The sequence below is a fragment of the Hoplias malabaricus genome, chromosome 5 (genome assembly GCF_029633855.1).
Source record: "Hoplias malabaricus isolate fHopMal1 chromosome 5, fHopMal1.hap1, whole genome shotgun sequence".
Classification (NCBI taxonomy): domain Eukaryota; kingdom Metazoa; phylum Chordata; class Actinopteri; order Characiformes; family Erythrinidae; genus Hoplias; species Hoplias malabaricus.
Window position 1 is genome coordinate 51218563 of NC_089804.1, and position 13111 is coordinate 51231673.

Consider the following 13111-nt stretch of genomic DNA (forward strand, 5'->3'; position numbering starts at 1 on the left):
GTAATAGCATTATTCAAGTAAGCACAAGTTTTATTCAAGTACACGTACTTGAGAATGTAACTTGTTACTACCCACATCTAGTAGTAGAGTTTTGTATAGAATAGATTTGTGTAATATGGTACAATATAGTGCTGTTGTCTCTGCAGTGAGCAGGTGAAACAAAGGGGACCAGTAGGGGGCGCTTTAGTTATACATAATTCATATGATCTGGAGCTCATACAATGTCCTCTCACGAAAAAGAAACTTATACACACTTTTATTGAAGTCGTCCTAATATTTTGACAGGCTCGCGGAACGGATCGGGTAATTGTGACTCTGTGGATCTTTTCTAACTTGCGGGTCAAATACGTGAATGAGAAAAATATCCTCAGCACCTCTTCCCTGTTTTCAGTAAAGTTAGGCAGATATATGGTGGGTTAAAAAATGTGCTAACGAGCTATCTTAATGTGTGTGCCCAAGGAATATCGGTTTTTATAATGGATGCAAATTATGTACATACTACAGATTTTCAGCCTTTTAAAAATACATTTAAACTTGAATTCTGGGCAGAGAAAGGATAAAAACCCTGAGGATTAATTATGTTAACACAGCGTTAAAGCGTCAGAGGTTTTGGGTCAGGGTCAAGGACAAGTTGGCATCGAATTCGATTGGTCCATTCCACCTTAAGTGGTGCGGCAGTCACATTGCAACAGTACTTACCACAGCATTTAAGGTGGAATTGACAATTCGAATAAGAATCCAACTTAAGCTGCTGGGGCCAAGGTGTGACTCAAATTTCGTTTCATTTGCACTAAAGGCAGACAGACGCCCTTCTCCTAATGATAGTCAATATTAGGAATGACACACACACAAGATAGGATCCTTTTAAGGTCGTAACTTGCCAGGCTCTGCTTAAACTTGCAAAAATGTGTGTGTGTGTGCTTTTTTTTACGTTCCTGCAACTGAAGAGCGCTGTCAATATTAAAAGGTGAAGCATGAAGGTCTCCCTTCTGACCGCGTACCAGGATGCAATCTCTTTCTATACCCCTGCCTCCTTAAGAGTTGGATTAAATACAGGGTGGAGGAAACAGATGCGTCTGTATTAAGTCATTAAAACAAAAAAAAACAACGTCGAGGTGATCTATTTAAATCCCAGCCGGTTATTATTATTGTTATCATTTTAAATTGTGATTTTGCATTTTCTTCGCTCGCATCTTTGGCTACCAGATGTGTCCCCCACGCTGAGGAATTATTTCTCATCCCCTGAGTCAAATAAATGCAATCAATATGAGTATTGCTCTCAGGCCCCCTGAAATATTACATTAATGTTCCGTGTGCTGACATTTTAGCTTGGAAAATTTCAAATACATCATGAAGGCTCAAATTAATATTTATCAGCCGGAATGGATTTTTTTTTTATTTTATATTATGATTATTATTATTTGCAAAATAGTATTAGCGTGAACTCGAGAGGGAAAATGCCGCTCCCTATTATTTTAGATTATGTTGTTATAACTTGGGAATTTATTTGCTGTTATTATTTTTAAATAATTAAATTAGGCTAATATAATCACGCCAGCTTGCGCAAATATTTACAGAAAAAAAATACAGGGAAACCATAAAAGTGCTTTTTAGCCTTTACCTCTCAACGTAAGTTAAAGAAACTTAAACGCATTTTAACATATCTATGACGAACAGCATCAGGCTGTGTTGTGTGAAGAGAGCGGATGGGGGCTGGGCGTCGTTAAGAGTGAAAACGATACACTGGGCGAGAAAAAATTATGACTTTTCTATAAAGTCAGTACTTACAGGACGCTTTTAAACGTATATATACCTGTAAATATAGCTACCAATATGTTTTCACTAAACGGACATCAATTCGGAGGCTCCAAAGTCAGGGCTGTCAGTGTTGGGTAAGGTAAAGAGCCCCTAGGTCTCAGGGGAACGGTGTGCACTATCATTTATAGATCTGTTTTAAATTATTCTTGTCATTGAATCCAAATTTATGCCGCCATTGATCTCGAAAGGGACGAAAAAACAATATTAAGCGGTTTGTATCCGTGAGTGGCGGCCACTGGGTCAAGGGGAATTGACCGTTACACCGTTCTAGAAACTTCTCGATTTGAATATAACATTAACGAACCTGAAACTTAGCTTCACCGTTAGCATTACGTCATCGTAAATACACTGACTTTAACCTAGACTAATGATTAACTAGCTAACTTTGGTCCACAGACTTATTTTAGTCTATAGTCTTCGTTTTAATTACACTGACTTTAAATTATAAGCTGATTTTAATTCTCAAACTTAAGTCTACAGTCATCTACAGACTGACTTGTTTTAGTAAAAAAAAACATTAGCCTACAGAGTATATTATCATATGGACTAATACAGACCAATCTTTTCCTCCAAATTGATTTTTTATCTTATGTTTGTCTAGACTCATTTTAGATTCACAACTTGAGTGTACATATATATTTTTTAGCATACATACAGACTTAATACTATACAGACTGACTTGCCTTCAGACAGATTTTCACTCTACATATTTAGCCTATTTTGTCTTAAAGACTACAGATTTTGACTCACAAAAATTAGTTGTTTAAAGATGCAATATCTGAACTTTTAAACAGTAATATATCAGCAAACATTCATTCATTCATTCATTCATTGAATAATTAACCACTTATCTAATTCAGGGCTGCGGTCGGTCTGGAACCTACACGGAATCACGGGGCGCAGGGCAGGAATACCAACAAACAACTATTTTCAAAGTTAAGACAATATAGTAAAGGCATCCAGAGCAGCGAATGAAGCCACACACTCTGTGTTGTGCTGTTCTCAGCTCCTTGTTTTCATAGCTGGGACAGCTGCAGATTTATGTTAATCCTGGAAACTTTGGCCCACCACACATTTTGTTTTGTCCTCCCAAAGAGAAGATACAGCATTGTGCATGCACCAAATTATTCCTTCATTGAACAAAAGTTTTTTAGTTATAAATGCAAGAATGACATTAGACAGGAATCAACAATGGGCTTGGTTTTCTGAGATAGAGAACACTCAGTGTGTTTTCACACCTGAAATTCCAGACCAGGCTCAGAACCAAAGTTTGTGTTTTTGTTGACTTGTGACATTCTGTCTTTTATACTGCCTCAGCCTGCCTCAACAATGCACATGAACCAACCCATAATTCATTGTGATCCGGACTGAGACCGCTTTTTTGGGTCAGACCAAATTTTGGTCCTTTGGTCTGTACCATGCTCAGAGGCACGTTTCACACCTGCTATTTTGGTTGGGATCACACAAAGAAGGTGTGAAAAACCCTAAGAGCTGCCAAAGACCTCCAACATGAGTCTGAAGTGGTGTTACTTCTCTGTGATGTGTAACCTGACGACTAAATAATGTTCCATGTCTGTTTTCATGACTGACTGGCTGGAGTAGCCATAATTTCTTTTTGTAGAGTTCAGTGTGATCATCTGCTTGATGGGAGGAGGAGGTGTGTCTAAATATGAAGCATTTGTTTTGATCTGAGATTCGGATGCTCTAGTGCAACATCCACTGGAAGAATCTGGTATAATGCCCCTTTAAATGTTTTTACTATACAGCACACCCATAGGAAAGTAGTTTTAAACCCACAGACCAATGTTAATTTACAAAATCTTACTTTATGCTCTTTAGCTCTTAAGATTTAGTCTAATATTCTAAATGTTTTATTTTGGTGGGACAGTGTTTGTGGTGAGAAAATACTCAGGAAAAAAAAGCAATACACAAAGAAGGCAGGTGGTTCTGGGAAACAAAAAACATATCGCATAACATTGCCATATATTTTGTTACAAAAGTAGGCCAAATTAAATCCAAAAATAACAAAGTTAAACTAATGGAGTGCACAAGCATAATTAAGATAGGATAAAATATGCTTGTTCTCCCTTACACTTTAAGGAAAAAATTTACTTTACAGGTACGTTACTGTTCACTTGAGGTACAGACAGCGTAAATGTACCTTCAAAATGTGTACCAGTGGTTTCAGAGTCCAGTTGTGTTACCTAAAGTTACAGTGCATTCTTTTCTCTAGGACAGGTGAATATTTGTAGATTTTTATAATAGAAATGTTTTCAACAGAAACACTAAATAAAAATCCTTGAGTTGAAATGATATGTATGAAATCAGGGCAAATTAAACACCTGCAATTAGTACAGAATATGATACATTTTTGTTCCCTAACTGAATGTTCTCATACATACATACATACATACATTGAGGACACCAACTCAGTGACAGTAAAATGTACTACCACAGGGGCATATTTCTCTAAAGAAGTGTGGTTAGGTTAACTTTTTAGCGAGTCAGTTTACTTTTTATCATGGGAAATCCTTGGCAACAACAGTTTGAGCAGCCCTGATTTAGCCTATACACTCTCAGAAAGACAAGATAGATGTGTTTTTTCACTAAATGTACAGACAGTGTAAATGTACTTTCAAAAGTCCAGTTGTGTACCCTGAACGAATATTGCGTTTGCTTCTCCAGAAGGAAAATTTTCTCAAATAGTGTCATAAGTTTTCATTAAAAAGCATGTTAAAGGCAAGGTTCACAATTGTACTTGTGAACATTTGTAGAAAAATCTCTTGTTATAGACATTCAGAAGATATTTCCTCACCATAGGCTAGTTCTCCAGTTTGTTTGCTTCCTCTCTCTCTGCTCACGGCATAAAAATGGCAAATAGCCTCCAAAAGTTGAAAATCAAGAAAAGTGATTAGTATATTGTTTTATTCCTGCTCCATAGGTGAATAATATTGACTTATGTTTGCTCTTTTTAGGTAGGGATCCACTCTAAATTCTGGAGAGGGCTAACAGCATGAAAGTAAACAGACCGAACTGCAATAAACTAAACAATTGTATTTGCAGACAAATTTTCTGTGGTAATTCAAACAAAACTTACAGACAAGTTAAACTTTAGCCACATACAAACGTCAGTTGTTTTTCTCATTGGACACACCATTCCACATTAAAAGAAGCAGAGCTTCTAAATATAAACAAACCAGGGAAAGTTGCAGTTCCCCACAATCTTAGTCATTCCTTTTAAATGGCTCTGGAGAAAAAAATGGATTTAATTAAATGAATGCAACATAGAAATAATATGTTTCAAATATATTCTTAAGTTCCATTTTGAGAAGATGTAACATTGAGGGTGCCACCACAGTGATTGCCATCACAGTTTTTCTTAAAGCGAAGACTATAGACCTACAGACTGTATTTAGCCCATAGTCTTTAACATGTGGACTGATTTTATCTTATGGACAGACACTGGCTTTAGACCACAGCCTTACTGACTTTAATCCATAGACTTCAACATATAGAGATGAGGCTATATCTGTTTTGAAAACCCTGTGTGGTTTTAAGGGGAAAATAAGACATTTTATGTTTTTTAGACCTTTCCCCTTTAATTTAATTTAAAGATTTAAATTGTTGTGGCATTTCAAAATTGTAGATGCATGGTGGAATGTGTTTTGAAAATGGGTGCAGTGTTCTTTAAGTGAAAATCTTGTGAAATAATATATTCCCATATAACATTATTGTATTTTTGTGAAGATAAGAAAAGAGAAGATAAATTCTGAGAACCTCCTTAATGTAAACTTGTGAAACTGTATGTTAATTGCATTGGAATTGGTCTGAAATTACTTTATATGGTAAAGTTAAGATTTTCCTCTGAACTTGTCTGTTTTTGTGTGTTGTGCAGGATAGCTGTTATGGCATTTGGTCAGGTTACAGTGGCTCCTGGCCCAGACTCATAGAAATTGTGCTGTAGCAGGTGTTGCTGCTCTGTGCACTTCTCCCCCGTGGCCTGCTGATGGAGAACATCTGGAGAGTCTCTGTTCCGCCCCTTCTTTCCTGTCCCCGATATGACCAGGAGATGTAGCGAGTAGTGAGACTCATGTCGACACATGGCTCCCAGGTCCCTCCACAGGGTAGAGTGCCTACACATCCACATGCCCTAGCTGCTCCATTGACATTGAGGCCATATGAAGAACTGATGTGTGTGAGACATCCTAAAGTAAGTGTAAAGGATAACAAGATTGTTTATAAATCTCATATAAGGCCAATATGCATTTCGACTTTTATAGACATGTCACTTAGTCATGGTTACAGACCAAACAAATGAGCAGGAAGATGGCGGCTGTACAGCTCGTCTTATCTATAGCAGAACACAAAAGCTAAAAGAACAAGCAACACACTGACTACTAAAATGCGGTGGTTAAAGGAAATATAATCTTTTTTTATTGAGAGGAGCAACACGAAGAAGCAGAACCTCAAATTCCCCCAGTGATCTGAAACAATGCTGAACTACTCGTGTTGTTTCGGAGACTGGAGTGAATTCTGGGTGTTTTTTTTTTTTGGTGAAGTGCTTAAAGTAAAAAAAATGAATTTAGCATTCCTTCTTTCCCTCTATTCCTTCTTCCACTTCCAGCATGTTCATTGTTGTTAACTTGTCGGACCTGTTGTGAAGGTTCTGCTACGTTAAAATTCACATCCATTATTTTTGTGTGTGTGAATATGCATTTATGCTACAGTATTTATTTTTTCCCAGTTTATTTTACTTTTGCATGGGCCATAATTTAATACCTCAATTAATCTGAGTATTTATAACTTTATAGCAAAATAACATAAGTAAACAACCAATGGATTTTTTAAATGATGATTACCTTTAATGAAGGATAAATACTTTTCAGCCTAACCTGACCCTATGTGAAATAGTAATTGTCCCCTTGATTAAACATCAAACATTTAACCAAATTCAAATGACAGTTGGGTTCAGTTGTACTAGCTACACCCTTGTTGAATATAAACATCATATAAACAGAACCTGTCTGCCAATATGAAGCAGGATTAATAATCTCAAATAGCAGTACATGATGTTTGTTCTAAAGAGATTCAAAAACATATGCAAAGCAAAGTAATTGAAATCTACTACTGAGAAAAATATTACAAAGCAACTGCTAAGGCTCTGGGATATAGCAAAGCCACTCTAAAAATGAAGCATCCGTTCATTTTCAGCTGTAACGTAAAATGGTTTTTATATAAAATGAACTTAAAATATGTAAACATGAACAGATATTTTAAAGTTGACAACACATAAAATAAGTTCATTATTAAAATCACATTTATTAAAATATACATGTGTTATTGCCTTTATCCTAAGATTAATTTAAAATTGTTGCTTATTAGTTCTTATCATTGCATTGTTCCATAGCATTGCATAGCATTTGTGGAATCTAAAGAGCTAGAGTTCTCACTTAAGAATAGTTAAGATTATTACATACATAAGAAAGACTCTAGGCAAGAATGGCGTCCATGGGAGAGTTGCAAGGTGCAAATTGCTGCTGACTAAAAAGAACACAAAGCCTCACCTTGCATTTGCTAAAAACATATAGATGATTTCCAAGAATTTTGGGTTTATATTTTGTGAACTGATGATTCAAAGGTGGAACTTTTTGGAAGACATGGCAATACACCTGGTATAAAGCTAACACTGCATTCCACAAGAAGTACATCTTACAGTCAAACATGCTTTTGGTAGATAGTCTGAGGATGCTTTGCTTCTGCAGAACCTGGACAATTTATCAGAATTGATGGAAAAATTAATTCTGGTCTCTGTTTGAAAATCCTGAAGGAGAGAATATTCTCTCATCAGTTTGGACCTAAAGCTGAAGCACTGTTGGGTTATTCAGCAGAACAAATACCTGAAGCACACAAGCCAGTCCAGCTCCGAATGGCTCAAAAGAATGAAGTAGCTTAGTCAAAGTCCTGAATTGAATTCCATTAAGATGCTGTTACAAGACCTCAAACAGGGAGTTAATACTCAAAAACCCTCCAGTGAAGCCAAATTATAGCCAATTCTGCAAAGATTGAGTGGGCCAAAACTCCTCCACAGTGATATAAAAGACTCATCGCTAGTTATTGCAAGCATTTGATTGCAATTGTTATTGCCAAGGTTGGCACAACCAGTTATTAGGTCTGGGGGCATTTACATTTTCACATGAGTGATAATAAATCTTCAATAAATGGTGTAAACATTTACAAGCTGCATTTTATGTTTACTAATATTTTCTATTTCTTACACAAAAAATAAATGATTTGAAACTTTAGGGTGTTACCAGTACGCAAAATTAGAAGAAATTTGGATAGGGCGAACATTTTTTTCACAGCACTGTATATCTGTTAATTGTTGATGTGTTTGTTGTTTTTTCTTGTAAATGTCATATTTAAAGAATGGGTAAAGAGATACCATTTAACTTTGTCTTTTAGATGGGCTAGTATTGACACTTTCACTGCAGGGATATCTATATCGTTGCCCAGAACACTTAAAGAAGCTGTTAAGCTTGTCATGCAGAATTTCACCAATGTCACTAAAATCAGCATCACACGTGAAGGTGAAAGGAAGATGCTGGTCGATGGAAGTGTAATTAAGTTTCATGAAGAAAAGATAGCACTTTTGCTCAAGGTGAAATAGCCCTTGAGGCTGTTTTCTGTGCATGCAGTGTGTACCAATGTACGTGCACCATTATCTAATAACATTCCCTGCTTCAGCTTTCTAAGTGATCCCTGTCAATGAGATCGGGCACTGATAGGAGAGAAACATTAGGATCTTGGGAGAAATCATTCAGACTCCCATCTCAGTCATTGTGCTTTCACTCCGGCATGCATGCCACAAAGGGAGTTAAATCTACTGGAAGTTTGCCCTGCGGCTCAATTGAGTGGCGACTACTTTATCAACAGCCCCTGCAGAAATAAAAAACAATATATAGGAATGTATGATACTGAGATTTAATTTTCCTACTACCCTCCATTTATATAATATATGAAATGAGCCCCAAATTAATTTGCAGCGAAGCTCTAAAGTAACAATGTAATCTCAGTGTTAGACCGCAGTTGCAAATGGATTTCTGTCTCTTGTAATTTTATAAGAAGCACTCTGGGGGTCACCTTAAAAGATGTCGCCATTTTTTAAAGCCAAAACTACACTGCAGCCTGTCAGCAAAGAAATCTTTGCAATGCAATCTGTTTTGTTCCATTGATTTGTCCAGTCTCATGTCCTGTCGTATGGTGCGCCTGTAATGTCGGGTGGGATTGGCACAGATGACTAATTTTATACCCAGATGTCTGTAATAAAGTCAGAGTATCTGTTTACTTGTGGGCTATCTAGCCCTTAGAACTTCCTGACTTGAGCGGAATGATTTGAACCCTGCTAAATGTTAAAGGAACAGCATTACATTGCATGGCACAGCATGAAGGGGGATAAAACACTGCTTTCTATTTGAGCCATGTCTCTCAGCTTTCCTCTTGTGTTTAATTACAGCAAAACTAATGTGAAACTCAAACTGTGAGCAGTCGATATTTGCGCCACATCTATTCATTTCATGTCGAATACATGAAACTTTCTGAATTGTCAGCTGTAACTGTAAATCCCTATCGTCTCTGTTATCTGAAATACAGTTTTTAAATTATGCGTTTTTGCTGCTGAATTATTCTTTGAATGTGACCACATATTGTAGGCAATTAAACACAAATCCACTGAAGTCAAGCAGGCATGTTAAAAATGCGCCGCACAGGTGCAATCAGATCACATCAGATCAGATTGTGCCTAATAACACAGTCAAATATATCAGTGTCACTTCATGGGCTTTTAAATTTGTGTAAAAAAAAGAAAGTTGAGAAAATGCAAGTTAAGGTGCCATGTCACATTTAATTGTTCAGGCAAGCAAATGTAGCTAAGTGGGCAGGGGTACTTACATTTCTAACTGTTAGACCTTATATACACCAAAAGTGTTACTTGAGCATTAAAAAAAGTCAGCAACTTTCACATTTCTAAATGAGAGGTTCATCTGACACTGTGGCTCCACCTCCAACACCTGTCAAGCTATCTGTCACAAGCTAAAATCTCCTCCAGTGCCATAACATTACCCCTTATATGGCAAATCCACTCACCATTGCTAGATCTTTTCAAACGTCACAAGAGGCTCCCCAAATGCCTTTTGGCCGTAACTCAGGCCCTAAATTTAGCATTATTACAAGCCCACTTACTGCCTCCCTGTTGCTTTTATGTTTCATTCCTACTTGTTTCAGACATTTGATAATCAACTGACCAAAGATTTGTTTTTTAAAGAAATTTGAGTATAGATGTTTAATTGAAGAATTTGCAGGGATTTTCTTGAATAGTGTTAAAATTACATAAAGGCTATAGTTTAAAGAATTATAGTTAACAAATTTTCATTATTACATGAATTACTTTTGATGCATTTTTGAGGTTGTCCTATATTTAATTAAAGTTGATAATGAGAACACTTGAGAAAAGCTAAGCTAGCACCTTAATAAAAAAGACCCTAATAAATACTCAGTTCTACTATTCTGAAAACATGAACATTTTTTTCTTGACTATGGGATCTAAAAGTTCCTCTGTGTCACACTAGATTCAGTGTGAGGAAATCTCATCAGATGGCCTATTAATTTCATAATTTCAGAACTTTATGGGTTTTCCAGTTGCTGCACATTTCATAAACAAGATTTTCTTCTGAGCCTCTCCTCTGGCTGTCCCATGCATGTCAGCGTTTTTCTCTGAAGGAAGAGTCCGGAGGCCTGAAAGTTTATAAATAAGCCTTCTATCAAGTTCCACAACAGGTGTGACCTCCCTGTGTCCTAAAACTGAACACTTTCAATGGCTGATATCTGAAATGGGTGAGGGGGGTGGACGAACGTACAAGGGAGAAGGGTAGGGGATTTACTGCCATCTAAAATAGAGATGTTTATCATGCACTCGATGTTATCTTTCCCTGTACTACATTACTGACATTAGGTTTTGGTTTTATTAACACAGAGTTATTTGTTGGTTTCTAGACACATATATCATATGAATAATGTAGTTAACCTGTTTAATTTTGATATGGTTTTACACCTTCTTTTCAGGTACAGGCCGGAATATTGCTCTTATGGATCCTCAACTAGCATATGCTAAAGCCATATGCACCAAAATTATTCTTATTTCCCACCCCTTCCTTTTCATACTGTGTGCTGAGAAAACGTTTGGCTATACAATTAAGATGTAATTATTTAATTACATAGCACTAAACAGATTTGGTCTTAGCACATTTTCTGTTTGTGTTGACTTCAACCAATCACAAACCACGAAAACACTGTACAGGATGGGTTTCTACTAGATTGAGAAAAAACTTGTCTGAAGTTCTAGTGGAGCAGTTCCTAAATGTTAGTGGCTGTGTGAGAAATAGCACTCTATGTGTTCCTAAACATGAGTGAACATGTATGTACGAGTGAGTCACAATACAGTCCATTAGTTGCTTTGCATCTTAGAAATCTGGTCCTATACTTCATCCAGAATTGACAGCCAGTTTTGGTTGGTAATTTTGATCCATCAAATGGAAATTTCTTGTCAAAATAAGCTGTTATTTGCCATGTGAAGCATCTCAGTGCATCAGACTCTCTGATAATGGCTTACAAGCCTATCTATGCTTTAGTCGATAGCTGGAACTTCCAAGGGTCACTGTTAAATGGACAATAATTGCAGTTGCTTGTTCTTTGAAGCCTTTACTGCTGACCACTTTACAATGCTTGCATCATTTTCTCAGGAGTCTACACTCCTTTATGTGGTTGAGTATGGAAACACATGAACTCTGACTACAGAGTTCATTGTTTTGTTTTACGTTTCCAGAATTGTTTTGCATTTCCATATATGCTACTTTCTTTTTTTTCAGGTTAGAGTATTGGCAGTGGATGTCACATTTGAGAGCATTTTACTTTGTATCTGATAAAATATTGCATTTCCTGTACTGTGGAGTTATTGTTCAGGTATTACATGCACAGTTGTTTTATATGTGAAACTTTAAGTGGAATTGGCTGCTCAAATGGGAAATAGAGATGATTTCAGTGTACTCTTTGTTGACTCCTGTGTAAACTAGGGCACCTCCTTTACTATTTACACTGGAGATGCTGTGAGACCTGCGCCATCCCGAGATGGCAAACAGGTGAGAGAGAGAGGAGACTTGTTGGATTACTTTACATTATTTTGATTAATTATTCAAATGTCTCCATTTTGCCTGTGATGGCTTGACACAGTTTGCTGCTGTGTGATCCGCTAAGCTGTCATAATTCACCTTAACAGAAAGGAATAGGTTAGGAAGCAATGCCATCATTAGATTTTGAAAGGTGCATGGGGTGAAAGATGGATCAGTAAAACTGGATTTAGGCACAGTGCCTCAGGATTTTAATTGTTACTCAGTATCTTTTCATTCGGTGCAACTTTGACCTTTGTACAACGTATTCCTTTGAATCTCTGTCATTTCACATTTCAGATGGAGTTAGAAAAAGGCCTTGAATAAGGGGAACGATTTAAGAAAGAGATAAATAGCTGAAATAGTTGTATGTTAAATGAGAGATTAGTATAGCAGAGCAAATTCAGGGGGCACAGAGCACCCTTTGTCTTACCCCCTATTGGAGAGTGTCAAAAGCATATAAATATTTCAGAATGAGGTGTGTGCACAGGCCAAACTCTCCTATCAGGCATCTGCTCTCAGAGGGCCTGCAGATGAAGACAGGTGCAGATGCACGAAAGAGGATTTCATTTCTAAAACAGCATTTACCATTTTCCTGCTCTTGTAGATCCCAGTCTGTGAGAAATTTTCACGTAATCTTACACCATACGCTCTGAAAGACTACTAAAGTTGATCCTCCGAGACATATGGTGGCTTAAACAGAGGAGGAGAGAGGAAAATAGTCAAGGAACGGTCTGAGGGGGATTTGTAGCTTTAGGGAGATTAACAAAAGGGAGAAATGGATAGCATTTTTTCTTTGGAATGCAAACTTTTATCATGTTTATTTCAGTCTTATGACTAACAACATCAGAATTTACATTTTAAATTCAGGAATTGGCTAATGCTGACACTTTTATTACTGTGCAAAAGTAATAATTTCTTTACTGTCAGTTTGTTTTAGATCATAATCTCACAATTTAACATTATTTTAATACAAATAAATACTGTAAAAATATATTTTATAGTTGTTATACTTTTTATGTTCTTAATGCATTCCTTAAAAAAATCTTTAAAAATAGTTAAATTAACACCTACAA

General features: G+C 36.6%; 1 protein-coding gene across 3 annotated transcripts in view; it reads left to right on the forward strand.

The window, feature by feature from the left end:
- Positions 1–216: 216 nt before the first annotated feature.
- Positions 217–13111, forward strand: part of casz1 (castor zinc finger 1) — a 224625-nt gene continuing 211730 nt past the window's right edge. Inside the window, exons 1-2 of one of the 3 annotated variants that reach the window (XM_066671955.1) lie at positions 217–303; positions 5714–6028. The gene's annotated coding sequence lies outside the window, so the exon portion shown is untranslated. Of the gene's footprint in view, positions 304–1705; positions 1893–4855; positions 4896–5713; positions 6029–13111 lie in introns of those variants that run through there. The other 2 variants (XM_066671954.1, XM_066671956.1) reach the window with 2 other exon arrangements.